The sequence below is a fragment of the Emydura macquarii genome, unplaced genomic scaffold, assembly GCF_026122565.2.
Source record: "Emydura macquarii macquarii isolate MOO-44397 ecotype Brisbane River unplaced genomic scaffold, CSIRO-AGI_Emac_v2 contig_3348, whole genome shotgun sequence".
Lineage (NCBI taxonomy): Eukaryota > Metazoa > Chordata > Testudines > Chelidae > Emydura > Emydura macquarii.
The window spans coordinates 2,651,642-2,671,168 of record NW_027133485.1 but is presented as its reverse complement, the minus strand read 5'-3'; the positions used below and the strand labels follow the sequence as shown (position 1 = coordinate 2,671,168).

Here is a 19,527-nt window from a genome sequence, read left to right as displayed (position 1 = left end):
ACACAAACTGTTCAAAGGCCCACAGCTACACTACACATGGGTGTCCAGATGCCCTTATTTTGTAGGGGCAGTCCTGATATTCGGGGCTTTGCCTTACATAGGCGCCTATTACCCGCCACCCCCGTCCCAATTTCACACACTTGCTATCTGGTCACCCTAACTACACAGCAGGTTAAATCAGGAAGCAGAGAAGCATACATTCTCCACGTGAAAGTGCAGGAATTACAGTAGGCAGAATACAACTGCCCACCTGCTGGAATTTCGCTAGGACCCGGAGATCCTGCAGAGTGCTATGAAGTGTTGCCGGTCGACAAGGGTCAGGACCTTGGGTTTATGTTTCACGCAAAAGACGGCACCTCTCCATAACGCAGCGCCCTCCTAGCACAACCCGGTCTATCCAGCTCCATACACTGGCAATCCACTCATCAGGATGTGAGCACCGCTGGGCCTGACCGAGAGTGGAGCACCACCTTTTATACCAACCCCACTTCCTGCAGAAACAGCAGGGGAGTCACAAGAAGACTGCAACGGCACAAGACGGTCTGGCTGCAGGGGCTTGGTTTTCTGTCCAAGACAAAGAAAGAGGCTCTCATCTGACTGATTCACCTCCGAAGAACGTCTGCGTTTCTGTTTGCTCCCGCTGGCACATTGTCTGCACACCAAGACAGAGGTTAGATCTCCGCTCGATAGCCAGCAATATCATCTCCTTCCCCTGGAGGAGGGTCTGGATAAGACCCCCTTCTTTAGGGTTTAAATCCCTCTCGGCTTGGAAAGCAGCAACGAAATAAAACCCTCTGGAAGAACAATAGAGAAAGTGCTGAACTATTCCCAGTATGAGCCGCATGGGACGTATAGCTAGACCTGGGATTTCTAAGTCAATCAGCCTTTGAGGAGACAACCTACAGAGTTCTGCCAGACATTCCTGCCAGTTAACCTACAGAGTTCTGCCAGTTACTGCGGCTTTACACTGGGGGTAAGTCCAGTGAAGCCAGCGGGAGCGGCGAGTGCTCTGCACTTAGGAATAATCAGGCGCATTTGTTTCTGACATGCTTAACACCCCTGTTTGGAAGTGGGGCCTTTGCCTCTGTATCTCCATCGTACAAAGCAGGTAGAAGGGCGGAGAACAGGGCTACCCACGCAACTTCCGCCTCCTGCGGACGCCGGGAAGATTACTTAGCAAAGGTTTGTGCAGCACTTTGTGAAGTGCTGAGTGTTATTAAACGCTCCGACTGGAAGGTGCAGGGATGCCAAAGCAACCAGGGGCTTCTCGCCCAATTCTTACCAGAAAGGAGGAAGGAAGCCCTCTGGAAAGGCTATTGTAAAGTAAGGCTGGAAGATGATGTCTAGGTGGGGTCAAGAGAGACAGGAGCCCAACTCCGGGCAAAGGAAGCGCCTTGAGCTAAGGTCTCAGTGCAGGAAGAAGACCCTTGCTGGAGAGGAAGCCTTGGGCTTTCTTCCCTGTGATCTGCTGCTTTGCTGGAAGCCACGAGGGATTTCCTTGAGTTAAATGGCTTGACAAGGCAAGGCACCCCAAATCCAGTCCCAGGGGGTTCCTCTCCCACTGCAGTTCTGGCTTGCCAGTGCAGCCCCAGCAGGTGCTCGGGTCCTAGGATGAGGCTGCATGAGCACTTCGCTAAAAGAAGAATCTTACCCTCACCTCTGTCCTGTGCTCACTGCCGCCTGTTCCTCTTCACGTTCTTCCTCCTCTTTTCCCTCCCTCGTCTTCACCTCTATCAAGCTGCCCTGAATGCTCTCCAAGGGCCTTCACTCCCCATGCAGCCCTGTCTCTGCCAGCACCCCTTCCTCCTCCTCCTCCACAAGTTTATTCTTTTGTATTGTATGATTTTAAGGTTATTCATTTCAGTAGATTCCACTTTGTCGGTTACTTTGGTGCCTGACAGGTTCTCCAAAGCATTCAGCACCCAACACGCTGAAGCTCTTCTGAAAGTGTCATGTCTACATGGGAGCTGGGACTTACCAAAGGCCAGTCCCCAGCGCTGGAGTCTGCAGGAAGCAGCATGTCTGTGTCCTGCGCTCACTGCTCAAGAGGGGACAATTACTTGAAGACAGTTTCCACACTGGGCGAGGTTTATTACTGTCTTGGATAGAGAGGATGGCTGTGTCATTTCAAAGAGGCACTTTTCCGGAGGCAGAGTGAGAAGAGCCGGAGCCGACCAGAAACCGAGCTGAGGAAATTCACATGCCTTGGAGAAATTCTTTGCTGGTCAAAGTGTGGAAATTCCATGGAGAACACACACACACACACACACACACACACACACACACACACACACACACACACACACACACACACACACACACACACACACACACACACACACACACACACACACACACACACACACACACACACACACACACACACCCTCTCCTTCTTCCCTCCCCCCCCCCCCCCCACTCTTGACCGGATAATTTGGAGTCTCCGACATTCCACAGGGAACAGTTGGTTTCTTTGGAAATCTCCTTTCCTTTCCCTCACTAACCTCCCTGCGTAGAATGCAGGCAACCACAACACAGGCAAAGAGGGCGGGAAGGTGCAGGAAGCTCCTCAGATCCTTGAGTCAGCGTTGGGAGCATGTGCGGGTCTATGCGTATAAACGGGACCAGGAGGCTGGTCATGAACTGAACACCTTCTGCCTTTTCAGTCAGTCGGCTGGCAAGGGCTCGCTAACGGTTCCCCTCCGTGCCTGGACAGATGAGGATCGAAAGTGAAGTGGAGTTTGGCAAAGGCAGGGGAAGGGTTATATAAAAAGAACCGAGGCTCTGCTCTCTGCAAGGGCAGATCCTTTTGGAGCAGTGGGAAAGAAGGTGGGGTGGGGGAGAGACAATTTCACTTCTTGTCCTGAACGCTATCGTTTTATTGCCCCGCCCTGCAGAACTATGAAGTTGTGTTGTTACAGAGCTGTCTGCAGCACAAGCAGATGGAAACTCTGCTGCTTTCCTAGCTGTGGACAAGCTGAAATATGAGCGAGAGACTGCGTGTGTGAGAAAAGCCCTTCGCGGTCTTTCAACCAGGGCTAATGTATTTTGCAGGTGACGTTCCCTGACATACTGTGGCTGCAACGTTCCCTCGCTACAGGGCAGTGGACGGTGTCACTTTCCATGTAATAGCAAGGGATGTCAGGAACTCAGGGGGTCACATATGGGAACCTTTGTGGCAACAGGTCCATTATAACCTTCTAATGCAGAACCTTTATCGTAAGAGCATCTGAAACAGGCATTTTCCTCTCACCATTTTTCTTTCAGTAACAAAAAATGTTCTGTAGGAAAATAACGCCCCCAAAGACCCATGCTAGAAAATTACCTACAAATAGCTAGATATCTTATAATGATCCCCTTATATATCAGTTCAAACTCCCACCCAACTAACAACACTTCCTATAGATCTATAAAAACCGTCTCCTAAGTGCCTTTGGAATGGAATTATAACAAAGCATAAATCCCATAAACCCTCTACAGAGCAGCGGCGTGGAATATTGTTGCATTCCTACATGCTCTATCCCACTACCAGCCTCGCCGCTACAGTCTTGGCAAACTCAGAGCAAAAGAAGGGCCCCAAGAGTTGAACTCTGCCGTCCAGGAGAGCCAGGTGGGAAGAGGCCTCTTATCCTTGAGGTTAGCCCCTGTATTTTATGTCACCCTACGCTGATGCTCCACACGCACTAGACAGATTCATGCTACAAAGATGCTTAGCACTTAGTGCACTCCATCTAAGATACTTAAACGGCCCCCCATTATTGTGATATCTGAGCGCCTCACATTTTTAGTGCAACTCTGCTTCTCAAATCACGTTACAGTGGATCAGTATTAAGCCCATTCTACAGATGGTGAAACTGAGGCAGGGGTGGGGCATGACTTGCCTAGAGTCATTAATAGAACCCAGAAGTCCTGTCTGCAACTTTAGAGACCATGCTGGCCCACCTGCAACAGGGGCTCCATTGAAATGAAGGCTTCTGCGTGCCATAAACCGACAGACTGTGGCCCTGCTCAAAGCACAATTATTGGCCAAGTTCCCCCAGGTGTCAACACAATGCATTTATCACATGCAGGCAGATGGGCTACACAGGGGAGAGGTTCCATGTTAAATAATTTTCAGCCTCCTCTGTAGCAACAGAGATTGCCCACAGCCAGAGGTAGGGTATGGGGCTGGAGGAACAACTGGGCTAGTTGTCACCTGCCCTTCTGTCCCCAACCATGAAAGATCTGATGGAGATTCCAGTAGGTTCCTTCTCTTGGTCTCTTAGAGTCTCTGCTATCAGCTGGAGGACCAGGAGTTCCAGGAACCCTCACACCCATTATTCTGTTCCAAAATCCAATTGCTAAAATGGAGCCCCAGTAGGAACCAGTTGGCAATTTTCATCTTACCACTAGGGAGAGGTTCTTCCACCCAGTTACTGTGTCCCAGTCACACCAAAGGAACAACAAAGCCTAATTCAATCTTATAAGGGCCACAATCTGTTTATGTCCATGGAACTCATTGACTTCAGTAGGATTTATGAGCATATCCAAGGGCAGAATTTAGCCTCAGAACTTTTTAAGTAACTTATTGGCCTTTCCAAAAAAACTCACTGGACCAAAGTCATCCTCAGAGTAACTCAGTGGATGTCACTGGAGTTTTTTTTGCAGTCTCTTGCGTTTGGCTTGTTGGCGTTCTCTTTCTGCAAAAGAATTTACTCCAAGGTATGGTCTTGCAGCAGGTAGCAAGGGGGAAAAGGCTCATTCATTGGCCCAAAGCCTGAACCTTTCCCCACAGAGTGAAGGGGATAGTTAAACAGGCCTCTTCAGTGTGGAGTAATCTCTCTCAACTGCATTTAAATAGGAGGATGCCTTGGAGACCCGTCTTGCTTTGACTGGATTTCTAAGTTGTTCTGCAGACTCCTGAAAGTCAATGACTTTCTTTCCAGCCTGTCCATTCTCCAGTCTTCCCTGGGTGTGCTTTTACAGTGAGGTGCACACAGGACAGTGCTCCACTCTTGATGGGAAAAGTCTGCTTGTATTTGTGGTTGCAATCCTGATGGCCTCGGTTACCATTTCATGAGTAGTTAAACGTTGGAGGCAGTGGTTCACCAAGCCACAAAGCTACTGAAACGCTGCTGCTAATAGTGGCTGCTTTTCAAATGCTGTATCTTACTGAGAGATTCTTGTCTCTCTCACCAGCAGAAGCTGGTCACCCACCTTGTCTCTCTAGTATCTTACTTAGCACATTGCAGAGAAGGCAGCCAGCCCTGCACTCGGGGAAAACCCACAGGTAAAATTTACAATAGGAAGAGAGAACAGGAACTAGCTCCAAGCCACTGAATTCAGATTGCATCGGGTGGCAAAATTTGTGGTTCTGGGGTTCCCCCAACACAACGTTGGGCACACTGCTCCTCAGGACTGCAGGTCAAGATAGCGACAAAAGACCAAGGAACATTTGGAAATCTGAGAGAAACTGCTGTGGCAGCCCTCCCCCTGCAATAATATGAAAGGATATCAAAAGGGAAAACGGAAAAACCTGACCTGGCGAGTTATGCTGAGCCACTGCCAAAAAACACAGACAGAAAACTCCTAGATTTCACCAGGGTGTGAATAACTTTTGACACTTCGGGAGCTTATTGCTTTAAACAAAACAAAACAAAACACGCAGTCCCCATTCACACTCAGAAATACTGGTGTTTCATATGAATGGAATATATGAATCACTGCAAAGAACTTCAGTACAACCCAGTACAAAGGAAAGCTGAATTCTCCACCCCTGGTTATTGCAGTCTGGCTTTCCATAGCCTAAAACGAAGGCAACAGGAAACAAATATATCCAGACAGTGACACTTTCTTTTTTAAAAGGGCAACTCAGCTGTTACACTCACACAGAGGAGATCAGCTGTTCAGGTCCAGTCCGCAGTATTGTGACCCAAACTGGGTTCCTTCCTCCACCCACTTAGAAGCATAAGTGAATTCCACAGTTAGAGGATCACACATTTTCCAAAAACTTGACAAGGTCCGGACAAGCTCTTGAATTCAAACTTGAATGTGCTTCTAAAATTACAGCTAGCCCCACCACCCCCGATTCTTGGGCAAACATTGCTTCAGGTTGGAACAGGTGAATAAAAAACTACTTGGTAGTAAAGTAAATTCCAGTAAAGTTATACAATAGGGCTCTGGTCTTTTCTGACCCAGGTGGACTAGGGAAGAAAAATAAAACAGATAAATGTTTCAGTGAAACTAATCTTGGAAGTTGTGCTGAATAAATGAAAAAGGATTGTTCTTTATTAAAGAATGGAACCAATTTTCCGGCAGATTTTTTTTCCCTTTTTTATGCCTTACAGCAATAGATTGAGAGAAATGGGATGAAAAGCCTCACCCACAATCTAAACAAATTTCTAGCAATAACATTGCTGGCTTCACTTCAGGCATGTTTTTACTATTTCAGTTTGGGAGTGTGAAAAAGTGGGGGGAATGGTGTGTTATCTGTCATACATTGTAGCAAAATGGCATAACTCATGGATATTAACAGATTCCCAAATATTCTTTCATGTTCCGCTTCTTGGGGTTTGGAGGATCTATAACCATAGTAGTTAGACTGATTCAGTTAAAGAAGTTAGCCTGATGATTGCCCCATGCACGATTTGATGTGGTGTGACGCAGCATTTGAGAGAGAGAGAGAGAGAGAGAAAGTTCTTTTATACCACACAGAGCATTACAACCCCAGCCTGAGAAGATGAAACTTACTAATGCAGACCGTGCTATTGCTTTAGCATTCAGTATTCATGGGACACAGCCGCTAAAAAGAACAGTTTCCCAGGGTCCCTTGCTGATGGATCAAAACTGCATTTTTATAGAAGCAATAAAAATCCCAGGAATTTGCTGGCCTTAGGATTTATTAAACATGTTCCTTAGAGCTAAGCTGCCCGTAGATGAGAAAATATCCCCAGTAGGTCAGCCTGGGGCAAATTTATAGGGGCGACTCTCTTGGCTTATTAAGAATGTTCACAAAGCTCACACACTGGCGGATTAACAAACTGCTCAATTAACAGATGTGTCCTTAAAAACAATAGACTAAAGCACCTTCTACTTTCTAGCCCAAGGTGTGTGTGAAGCTAGCTGAAGTGAATCAGTGCTTCTCCGAAGCAGGGTAAGGAAAGGCTGAGTACAGATGTCTAACATTGGAGGAGGACAGCCTCCCGGTCAGACTATGGAATTGAACTAAAAGAAGTCTATTTGCTCAGAATCAAGGTCCCTTCTTACATGCATTTTGGAAATAGGAAAGTGGGGTCCAGCCATTAGAGCCATTTCTGACCCACCTGAGTCTGGTTCTCATTAACACAGTTTGAGCATCACAAACTCATGATCCTTTAAAAAAAAAAAAGTAACAGAATTAAAAATGGGTCAGGGGAAAAATAAAGGGATGATAAAAGGGAAAGAAAGAAAAAAAAATCCAGGAAAGCACAGACTGTTCTCCTGGAAAGAAGTCTGGAAAAGCCTTTGTAATATTCCTCTCTGCACAGGGAAAAACTAATCAGAATTAGAGGGTCTCGTGACTGAGAAATTAGAGATTTTCTGTAGTCTGAGCTTAATGCAGCATGTGATAGGTATCGAGGTGAACGACAGGAAAGAGGAGGAACGGGGAATATGTCAAGAAAGAGAAATAAAGTCCTTACCTTGTTAGTTGAAACAGTCTCCTCAGGCTTGCGGAGGGGAGTTTGGTTTTGGTCTGGGGAGGGAAGGGAGGTTCTCTGAAATTTAATGAACTAGTGTTTATTTGCAGTTAGAACAGCCTACTCCATGGGAACTGCAGCAGTCACTGAGGCTACCTTGCAGAGGGGGAGAGAGAGAGAGAGAGAGAGGACAGAGCTGTCCTGGGCAGCACGGCAAATGAGCGCATGAGGGAGGGAGGAAAGGTTTTCACAGACTCTTTGATGGGCTAACACAGCTCAGGACTGGGTTGGCTGGTCGGGATTTTTTTTTTTTTTTTTTTTTTTTTTTTTGAGTGGGTTCCAGCTCTGAATTGTTTCTCCGTTTCACAGACACAGAAGGAAGCGTGTTTATTTTAAAAAACAATCCCCCCCTCACCCCCCCACACACACACCCCAACCCTACAAGTGCAGAAGAGTCTCTGCTCAAAGACTCCGGCTATGAACGATTTCAGCACCAATTACCCCCATCTTCAGCTGAGCAAACTGCACCCCCTTTTCAGCACCAAAGTGGCAAAAGTGTAGTCAAGGAGGCAGAGCGGGCCGGGAGGGATGCTGGAATTCGAGTGGCATTCCAGGGTGGTGGGACTGGATTCAGGGCTGTGGCAGCTGGGAGCTTGCCTAAGGTTCCCAGTGCTACAGGAAGCACTTGGCCTCCTGGCTCAGTCCAGTCACATAAGGCAGCCTGGCTTGGCGGGCAGGTGACGGCTCTGGGGACTAGCACTTGAAATCCAGGGAGCGGGGTTGTCGCTGGGAAATGTCTGGCTTCCTTGAGCCCCCAATTCCAAGAATACTACCAAACAAACAACCCAGAAACTAAATCTTTCCCAGGTGCCACAAAAAGCCAGCGTCAAACCAAAGCCACTGAGCTGCCCCGAACTCTGAGCTCCGGATCCGAACCTTCCCAGATATGCCCCCGGCCCCTCATTGCATAACGGGCCAAACTGGAAGAGCATATCCGGACATCCTCAAGCGATGGGGAATTTCGGACCCATGGGTCAGGCTCACCTCTGCTTCTCATCTACTGGAGCTATCCTGCCTGGCTCCCAGAAGTAGCTTAAAGAATAGCTTCAACTAGAGAGTTACGTCTACGTTGACTGCAGGAGAGTGCACGTCCGAAAGTAACTCATCGCAGCCTCCGGAGCAGCCTTTGGATGGTTCTTAGCCTCTCTAGGAACTGCCATTTTATTGAACTTTCCCAAGAGAACGCCCCTGGCCGATGGCAGCTTCCTGTGCGTCGGTTTAACCTTTTCGATCATATTTAAACTCCTCCCAAGTACTGCCATGGCCCCTTCAAGTAAAACCACCTTCAAAGAAGTATTTCTATAGTCAAGAAATGCTTCTATGGACCTCAGTGGGAGTTCGGCCGGAGTAAAGATGTCCGGACTGAATCCTGCAGTGACTCACACAACAGAGTCACCTTCCCTGCCTGGCACGGAGATTTAAGACACCACACGGTTTCTGGGTTTGTTTTTTTTTGGGAAGCATCAGGGGGTTTGCCCCAAAGCCATTCATCAAAACTCCCCACCCCACCCCCACGTGTAATGGTACATGGTTACAGAGGCAAATTACATCATTTAATGAACTACTCAAAGATGCACAGACATCACTGTGGTGGATGTGGTGTAAGAACCTGATGGAATGGAAGAGCACTGCAGTTTATTGTGCATCCTCTAGATAGCCTTGTGCACTTTAGGTTACAGTATAGTCCCTGGTAAACAAAAGAGAAAGCTGGAACTCAAGCTATGTGGAAGGCAATTTGTGACTGTAGCTGTTTTTCCTAACCACCTCCTGTTTAAGAAGGGTGCCGATGCCACATATTGTGACCGCCCACACAGCACACCTCACATTGCACAACGTTGTTTGATTGCTGCTCTCCACCTCAGAAGTGGTTGAATTTCAGTGGCTGTAGATAGTTGTAGCTGTGGGATGGGTCAGGCAGACAGGCACAATGGAGATGCAAGATGTGATTGACTTGTATTGCTTGAGTTGCATATTGAAATTGCTAACGAGCTTAGCCAGCAGCTGTTTCTGTAATTGATTGCTGGTAAGGTTATGTACGAACAGGGACAGATGCAGGCTGCAAGCTGATCCATGCAGATGCACCCCATTGACTCCAACAGGAAGCTGTGTGGGTCTGAAAGTCTCTTGGCACAGACCAGCTTGGGGGATCAGGGCCGAGGTTAAAAATATTCACCCCAAAAGAAAAACACCAATTTCTGATAATGCTGCTCGGAGCAGGAGGGGGAGTTCGAACTCCCCATTGGGAGAGGTATCCTAGGCAGCGTGCAGGATAACCTCCCCCACCCCTCCCCAGCCTGCGGTGTTTGTTTATCAGAGCAAAGCACTAAATACAGCGAGGGCCCTCTGCTTAGCCACACGCAGGCATTAAACTACAGGAAGATCGGCCCTTCTTGGGAGGCCAGCGTCCTCACTGCTGGCTCCTCGCTGATCTCCCAGGGCAGATGACATGCTTCCAACTGGGCTAGGTAGCAGCGGCCCTGATCCCCCAAGCTGGTCTGTGCCAAGAGACTTTCAGACCCACACAGCTTCCTGTTGGAGTTGGGCCTTGGCCAGAGACACGTCTACAGCCACCACCCATCCGGTGCCAGTTCCATGCACGGAGGACTTTAGTCTCCCAGTCTACCCAGCCCAGACATCTACTGACCCACCACGAGCTTTCCCACCACGCGCGCGATGATGCTCTCCGAGCCCCTGACGTTTGCCATCTGGAAACTTCCGTGTGCTCTGAACGAGCACCCGAGAAATGACGCAAGGTACTAGAGGGAACAAGCAGCCTGTGGGCGAGGGGTGGCTGGCCTCCCAGCTCCCAACAGGCAGAGCAATAAACCCAGGAAAATTCTCTGTTCAGGACAATTCTGGGGAAGGGGGTGGGCTCTGGAGCATTTCAACCTCAGGTCATCAGTTTAAATCCAGCCCAGGGCAACAATAATTGGGGGGGGGGGTGTCACACCATCGGCTCTTTCTGGCGTAACTAGCAGCCCAATGGTGGTTCCGAGACAGGGGCAGTAGGGGGTGCTGCAGGACAGGATTCACGTTCAGTGGCAGAATTGTCAGGGGTGGGGGGACTCGGAGCCCGTAGAGCAGGGGGCTGCGGGTCAGGATTGAGGGGCGCCAGCGGAGCTGCGCGAGGAAAACCAGTGCAGCGTCCGCCCCTGCGGATGCCCAAGCAGGAAGTGGAGGGAAGGGCAGTTCTAGTTAGAAGTTGCAGGTGATGCAGACTTGTTCCGTGTATTAAGAAAGTGCCTAGAGCCCCGAGGCAAGACCCGGGCCCCACTACGCTAGGTGCTGTACATGGATCTAGTAAGACTGTCACTGCCTCAAAGCTTATAGTGTCCCTCCCCCGGCCTCAGACAATCCCCTCCATCCCTTTGAAGGGCCACGCTCAGCTCTTTCACCTTGAGTGGCTCCCCCCGCATGGGCAGCCTATCTCCAGTGCAGTCAGGGCAGCACCCTGGCTGATTACGTCCCCAAACAAAGCTCTAAGAATCTGGACTAGCAAATGCTCAGGCAGCCACCGTCCAGCACCCAAAGTCCTGGTGCAGCCCCGTGCAGCCAGGTCGGTTTAGTTTGACAAGAAGAAACGGGAGGAAGATGAAGGCGGCAGCCCAGGCAACCAGTGCAGAGAGAATGAACGGCTGGATTGAGGCCTTAATAGAGGCATGCCCAAGGGCTTGGTTTTAGTATTAAGTGGGCTGCCGTAGGTTGCACCAGACAATTAATCCCCCAGTCGATGCCTCTCTCTAGACCGCTGCCATCCCAGAGACAAACCGGCCTCCCAGGAACGCCGATGTGCACCTGCCTCTGGCCCAGACCCGCAGAACCTCCGGGAATACGGCTAGCGCCCTGCTTTGTCCCGGTTACACTGGTGTAACTCCAGAGCAACCCCCATTACAACAGTGTAACTCGGTGTTGGGTGGGGCCCACTGGTAGCAGGGAAACAGAGTTGGAATGGGGAACTTGCCTAGTGCGGGTCCGGAGAGGAAGGAGAGTCTTGAGGCGTTAGCTTAGCACTCAGGAGATTGGAGTTCAACTACCAGCCACACCCAGAACTCCCTTAGGCAAGGAGTAAAGGGCTGAAAGGTATTTAGCTGCCTCATTATTTCAATGGGATTTAGGCACTTAATAATCTGGTCCTTACTCACTCTTTGCATCAGGTTTGCCTGCCTAAAAGGCGGACAGGATAATGCTTCTTTTCTTTGTCCTGCTCGTGTAAACTGCAAGTTCTCCGGGGCAGGGGCCATCTGTTGCTATGTGCATATACAGCAGCGGGCACAGCGGGACCTTGAACTCTGTGGGGCTCTGGAATAAATACTTCGGGATGCGTGTGGCGCTGTGTGCACCTTTGTGCGGTGTTTCCGGGCAGGCACGTAGGCGTGTTTGTGCGTGGCAGGAAGGCTGCAAATTGCACACCGTAGAGTCTGAGCTGAACCAGCCACACAAGGCCAGAAGCCAGTGGCCCTGCTTGGGAAAACAAAAGAGCAACACCCAATTTCCACCCGCTGCCATCCAGCGAGCCGCACAGGAGCGCAGCTGGGTGACGGGCGTTTATGCATTCGCATTTCGCTCCTCCTCTCCCGGCCCAAGCTGCCTTTCCCCTTCGCACATCGGGCCTGGGGAGGAAATAAAAAAGGCAGATTAATGGGCAGGCTCAGCGAGAGCCCTGAAGGAAGCACTTAGCAGGGGAAGCGGGATTAGCCTGGGTTTAAGAGATCAGCCACCGACGTGCTCCGAGACCTTCCTCTCCTCTGGCCCATGAGCAACTGGAGCGGATCCAGCGGCATCCACTTGGGTCTAGCCGAGAAACATACAAGGGGCTCTGCATGATGCCAGGAAGAGCCGAGCCGCTCAGCCGGCCTCCCCCGCAGACAGGGGCTGTTTTACCCAGCCAACAGACCAGAGCTGCAGAAGGGCCGTCTCACTAACACAACTGCCCAGGTGACAGCGGCTCTGCCAGCCCCACAGCGTTTGCTGTCATGTGTCATTGGGACTTTGGGCGCTTGGTTCCCAGTCACGCTGAGGCCCCTCCGTGCCGCCCCGGCTGGGCGAAGGGGACAAACAATCCCTGGGGACTTTCCTGTGCTGGAAGCACCTGCGAGCAGTGCAGAGTGGGGGTAAGGGGATAGATCGGGGGTGCAGCCAGAGCACACCGCATTATGGCTAGTCTTTTTTCCGGGGGGGGGGGCTCCCTTGGCCTGCAGCAACTCGCACCCAGGAGAAGCCTCCCCGGTGACCGTGCTGGACGCAGTTCCCTCCGCCTGCCAATCCTGTCCACAAGTCAGATCCCCCAAAGGGCTTCAGAGAATCCGGCTGCTGCTTCTGAAGTGGCTCAGCCCTTGCTGAAACGAAGCTCTCACTGGCAAAGCATTTCCTCTCCAAACAAACAGACTCATTAGAGAGCACAGACATTCCTCTGTCCCGCAGATTCCACCGTCAGCTGCAGCATGGTGGCGGTTCCTCTCTCCTGTCATCCCTCAATCTCACTCACGTCTCCCTGTTCCGCTCGCCGGCCTGGGCTGGGGCCTTTGGCAAAGCCTTGAGACCTTTCCAGCCATCGCCTTCCCTGCTCAGCTCCCGAGCTCCGCCCTGCGGCCGCGTCTTTTCCAGCCCACCTGGCTGTCTCCTTCCATTTGCTTTCGGCTCATGCCCCGGCTCTTGGTGCCCCCTAGGCTGAGACTGGCTCCGAGCCAGCTGCAAGAATTGCTAGTGAGTGTCGGTGCCAGTCTCCGGTCACCTGAACGGGGCCTGATTTCCAGAGGGGGTGGTCAGCACTCACCGCAGATCAGCAAGGTCCCTGTAAGGTGTCAAGCCAGGCACCCGCATTCACGGTCACTTCCGAGCAGGGTGACTGTTCGCTTTGGTCTCCAGTTTGGGCCCAGACGGCTCAGTGTCCCATACCTGTCCCCCAGGCTGGGAGCCAGGGCAAACACTTTGCTTGCAAGCTCTCTGGGGCGGGGAGTGCCTTGGCGTGCTGCGTTTGCAGAGCTCCTGGCAGCAGGGCGTCCTGGCACACCGCTGGTCTCCTCGGTGCCACCACAATGCAAACGGGCAGAACACTAGAGACGGGTTTCGTGGGGGCTGGATCGGTGTCTGGGGGTGGTAGCCGGGAGTGAGCTGGGGGCTCAGCTCTGCCGGGGGGGAGCTGTGTGTTGAGGCACCCCACACCCCTTTTTGTTACAACAGAATCAATCCAAAGAGAGACGTTCCATTCCCTCAGCAACATGATTTTCCACTTTGCTCAAGTGCAGATGATTAAACGGAGCCTTTGACTTCCACCCCCCACTGAACCAAGGTGTCTTCAGCTGCATTTCCGCCGCCGGCTCACGAGCTGGCGTGTGGAAAGCCGGCCTGGCGTGCACAGAGCAGGGCCAGCAAACAGCTGCTGGGAGAAGCACGTCTTTAATCAGGAGCACAGTCCTCCGAACTCGTCTCCTGACGTCCTGGCAGGTTGCATGGCTGACTGTCTTTTACATGAAAAAGATCCTAAAAACCAACAAATTCTTTTCCCTTCCCCTGCTGGTGCACAGAGCTGGCTTGCGCTGCCCGCCAGGGGCTGTTCTGAGCCCAGAGGTGAGCACACAGATCCGAGTGGAGTGTGGAATAGCGGTCCCATCCCTCTTCTGCTGCATGGGCACTGGAGAGACAGGCGATTTCTTCCTCGACCCACTGGCCAGAGAAATGAGCCAACTCATCTGATCGCTGCCGTAACTGGTGCGTGTCCGTCCACATGCACAGAGTGAGCTAATAGATAAGTCACTAGAATATGCAGCACTGCCCCGGGCTTTCTAAGAGCAGTAAAAACTATTGCTCTGCACAGCAAATGGCTTCTGCAGCGTGGCTCCTTACGGCTGCCACATAGCGGCTGCTCACGCGATTCTCCGCCAGGCCGAGCATCGCCGAGCAAGGCTGTTTCTCTTGGCACCGCAGCGTCCTGGAGCCAGGAGGCTCTGAGAATCCCAGCTCGCATTTCAAAAAAAGAGGTAGCCGGCACACCTGAGAGGGGCTGGGAAAGGGGATGCCCAAGGGCTCAGAAACCAAGAGGTAAACGCAAGGAACCCAGACCGGCTTAAAAATCATGAGACGCAATCCAGCACCTGGTGCGCTCTTCACTTGGCCAGCTGGGTTTTAAAAGCAGCAGCACTCCAAGCCTTGAGGTCTTGGCATCCTCTCCCCACAGACAGCGTAGCTGAGCCCCATGGGACACACTTCCCCAGGCACTGCACTCTCCCAAGACCTCACGTTAGCAGCACAAACGGCAGCCTGCCAGGAGAGAGAAACGAATGCTCTAGCAGCCTCTCCTCGGCGCCGCGCCGGGCGCTCCCCCAGAGCACACTCTTTCCAGGCACGTTCCATGCAGGTGAGGGTTTTGCAAAACCCAGCCTTGAAATTCAGGCCCCTTTCCAAAGGGCTGAGCGCTGGGGTCACAGGCCCGGTAGCGCGAGGGTGGCTGTGCACGTGGGGAGAGGGAGGTGCAGTGTGGGTCAGTGGGCAGGAGTGCGGCAGGGTGTTTGCGCACACACGACGTGCACAAAGGCGAGCAGCACGAAGGTGTCGTGTGTGCACGCAGCTGCAGGAGCGTGGGGGGTGGGAGGGGGAAGTGCAGTGGAGTTCTGCAGGCACCCATGCAATGCGAGTGCGTGCTAGCGTATGCAAGCGTGCGTGCATGGTGCGAGCATGAGTAGCACGCACGTGACTGGGTGTGGCACAATAGCATGCCAGGGCAGTGGCCTCTTGCATAGAATGACGAACTCATCTGCACCTCCCCCCCCCAGTTTCCACAGAGGCCACAGTTCCTGCTCTCCAGCAGCCCCAGCCTGCAGCATCCGGCTCTCCCAGACACACAGAGCAGCTCAGCTCCGACCCGCTCGAAAGAGAGGGATCTGCCTGCCGGGCTGCACGCTTTTCCCAGGGTGGCTGAGCGTGGAGCGTGCCAGCAGCCAGGTGGGTGGCAGAAGAGTGCGTGAAATGCTCCCGTCCCCGGTTGGGACAAGGAAACCGAGCTGCACCTGGGATTTACCGGCCCCTTGCCGCTAAGCGTTAGCAGTTTAAACAGAGCACGGTGCTGAGGCTCTGCCAGCTACTGACCGTCTCTCCTTGGGAAGAGGGTGAATGGCCAGAGTCCAATAACGCTCATAACAGACCAGATGTTAAATATCCTGCTCGCTGCCCCGGATCACCCGGTGCCAAAGGGCACGTGCAGGCCGATGAGGATAAGGAGCTGCCTGCATCGCAGGTCCCGTGGGACGCCGGATTCCAACCGGCCTTTATGTGCTACTGAAGAAACCCAGGCCCTTGGCCTTGGTGCAGCTGGCAGGCCGGGGACATCTGTCAGCAGCAGGGGCCACGGCCCAGCGGCTAAACGGCACACGCTGCTAAAGCCAGCACAGCTCCCGCTGCCTGCAGGGCTTAGCTCTGAACAGCCCCTCTGGCTCACTGCGTCTCCCAGCCAGCTGGGAAAGGGCAGGGATCTTGCCTCTCCCTTTGAAGCTGGGCACCGTCAGAGCCTGAATCCTGGGCGAGATGGACCCCAGGTCTGACCTAGCCTGGCAGCGCCGACGTGCCTATTGCTCACTCAACTGTACGGGACCACCCCGGAGAGCCGCACTGGCCCAGCAGAGGCGGTGTTGAAGTTTCCAGGGGACACTGTCCCAGGCTGAAGCGCTGCCCCCCTCGGAGCCGCGTTCCAGCCATTCCTGCCGCTCACAGAACGAGTTAAAAAAAATAAATCTAGCGCTGAAAACCCCGTTCACTTCATTGCAGTGGGTCACGCACGTAATCGAATCAGGCCCCGGCGCTCGGAATATCGGCTCGGTGTTTCTATAAGGGGGATAATTGTGCTCTGAAAACAAGCCCTTCATAGCTCAGCAGGAAAGACTTAAGACCGCGTGGGAGGGGACTGTGTGTCTTGGCCGGGCGGCCGAGCGCCGACAATGTTTCTGCTCATTCTGAATTCTTGGCCTTGTCAGCAGGCACAAAGTGCTTGATTCAGCGTCTCCCCCTTGCCCACCCAGACCCCGTCGGGGCGGGGAGCGCCTCCCAAGGAGCAGGTGAGCAGGGCCCAGTCCCTCCCCAGGAATGCTGGAGAGGTCTGGCCTGACCAGACACGCTCGGAGTGGAGCGCTAGCATTTTTTGCTCAGTTAAGGCACGGGATCCTGCGGTGTGAAAACCGAGCTCGGGAGGGGGGGAATAAAATCAGACTCTTTGGCCACAGCAGGGCCTGACCCCAGGGCAGGAATGTCTGGGACAGGTGCCCCTAACCTGCTACTGCATGTTGCTTTCCATCCTTGATACCTCCCTCCACCACCCATCCACACCCATCCCTTTTATGGGACACGCCTTGCATGACTGAAGTGCTAGCTTCCGGGAGCAGAGTCAGGAGGGAGAACGGAGCCACAGGACCCCCCACAACTTAAGGGCCAGCTGGGATTGCAGCCATGGCCCTAGCAGGAGCTCCCTGGCAGTGGTGGGGGGGTGGCCTGCTGGACCCTGCAAGGGTCCGAGCCTGTAGTGGGCGTGCCGGAAGGCACATGGCATCTCAGGTGGAACCCCAGGGCAGGGCTGGGCCCATCCAGCCCACAGCAGCCAGTTAGAAGAAGATGTAAACATTTTCATCTTCAAAGCACTATAGGGCACTAATGAAATTACCCTCTAGCCCCGCTGGCTGACAGGCAGGCCTCAGCGCAACCGTGTCCTCAACAGGGAAACTGAGGCACGGAGCCCTTATCCCATGACCCGTCCAAGGTCACACCACGAAGCAACATTAGGATGAAAACACAGGAGTTCCCAGCTCCCAGCTCAGGGCTCAGACCACTTCCGGGCAGCCACTTTCTACCCGTCCCTCCGGCTCTGACCAGCACCTCACCATGCCCAAGATTAACCCCACTTTACAGACCGGGAACGGAGGCAGGGTCCCAAGACAGGTCAGTGGCAAAACCAAGGCTTGAGTCCAGCCAGCTTCAGTCCCCAGCCAGTCCAACGCCTAGCCCATGAGCCCAGCCCTCCATCACACGCTGCCTTTGTGTGGCTGCTTTCCCCAGCCTTGCCTCGCGCCGACACCCCCCCGCCCCGCTCCTCCCAGCACAGCCCTGGAGCAGCCGCACGCAACAAACACCCCCCAGAGGAAGCTGCTGCACCACATCACGATCCAGCCCAGAGCCAGGCGCTGCCCCGTGGGGCTCATCACGTGCTTGGTACCTTTCAGGGCTGACTAAACAGAACCAAGCCAGCACTTTGTCCTAGGGTCACAGGATTGAAGGCCAGAAGGGAGCCGCTCACCTAGGCCGACCCCTATACACCACAGGCCCCCAACCCCACCAGCACCCACCCACGCAACCCACCAGGAGACCCGAGGCTCCCAGCCCCCAGGAGGCCAGACTATCACACAGAGCAGGCAGAGAAGAGGTGGGACCCAAGGACACCAGTGCCCGAGGCCCCCGCAGCCGCCCGGAGGGAGCGCAAGTCGCTTCCAACCGCAAGCACCTCAGAAAGTTCTGAGAGAAGTTCTGAGAGAAGGATTTAGGCGCCACAGCCCCGGTTCCCCACGTCACATCAGTAAGTGGAGAAGACCCCGTTGCCCAGTTAGCCAGCGCAGCCCTATCTCCGGGTGCAAATCAGGACCACAAATCGCTTGTGCTGTGACAATACAAGATGCAACCCCGTTGAGCAGTGAGGGGCCGGCACCACTCACCACGGGCTGCAGGGACTTGGCCTCCACCGGGAGCTGCTGACTTGAGTCCAGAACCTTCTCAGAAGATTCACTCCAGTCCAGCCACGAGTTCGCTGGCTTGATCGCGGCCCGCAGGCAGCAGGGCAGAGCTGCTCTAGCAGGCATTGGTGGGGCTATTCCCTGGCCTGGGTCAGGCAGGAGGTCAGACTGGATGGGGGGAGGAAGGGGGGCTAGTGGCTCCTTCTGGCTTTAAAAGCTATGCCCTGGGTCCTCAGCTGCCGGGAATTGGTGGGGCCATCTCTGTTGATTGCAGTGGAGTTATGCCAATTTACAGCACCTGGGCAAATGCAGCTCTGCTTGGTGCAGCAGGAGGTGGCTAGCAGGAAGTTGTAAGAAGGGGGAGGGTATGGGGGGTATGTACCCCCTGGCTCCTTGAAACTTCGCATTTCTAGTAGCGGGGGTTCCTCCACATTTATTCAGGGAAGTAAATCAAGAGCTACGTCACAGCATGGAGAGGGCGAGACGACAAGCGCTAGGGAGTGTGTGAGACTCAGAGGGGTTACATCCGGCCTGTCCGTCCAGGGGACCTCTGTAGAACTGCCACGCTCGTGGAGTTCCTCTCTACCTCACAGCAGCCTCCAAGCGTCTCACAGCTGTTGGTGGGTTTCATTCTGCCAACTCCCATTGCCAGGAAGGACCATGCCTGTTTTCCAGAGGGGAACCGAGGCACAGACTAAACAACTTGCTTAATGGCAGGCCCTAGGTCAGGAGCACAGAATGCAGGTCTCCTGCATCCTAGTTCGGTGCCCTACCCACGAGACCATCTCAGAGCCGGGAACAGAACCCCGAAGTCCAGACTCCCGGCCCCTCTGCTGTAATCACTAGACAGCACCTCCTCTTAATCAGGAGAAGAAAGGTCCCCTCCTGCGCAGCTCTGGAGAGCCATGTCTGTAAGAGGAGAACTCAGGACACAGGCAACCGGGAAGCAGCCCTCCTAAAAGCAATTTCATTTTCCAGTTCACCATCCTAATGCACCACCAGGGCAGCTGAGGATCTAATCACAGCGACTGGAACCCCACAAGAGCAAATCCCAGCACAGTTAGCACAGCAGCTTCAGGTTGGCCGGGGGATGGTACACATTCCTCGGG

At 53.2% G+C, this 19,527-nt stretch overlaps 1 protein-coding gene across 1 annotated transcript in view; it reads right to left on the bottom strand.

Annotated features, from left to right (window-relative positions):
* The window catches only part of COL8A2 (collagen type VIII alpha 2 chain), a 114,913-nt gene extending 107,215 nt beyond the window's left edge, over positions 1-7,698 (bottom strand). The window contains exon 1 of the mRNA XM_067533955.1: positions 7,659-7,698. The gene's annotated coding sequence lies outside the window, so the exon portion shown is untranslated. The remainder of the gene's footprint in view (positions 1-7,658) is intronic.
* Positions 7,699-19,527: the final 11,829 nt, after the last annotated feature.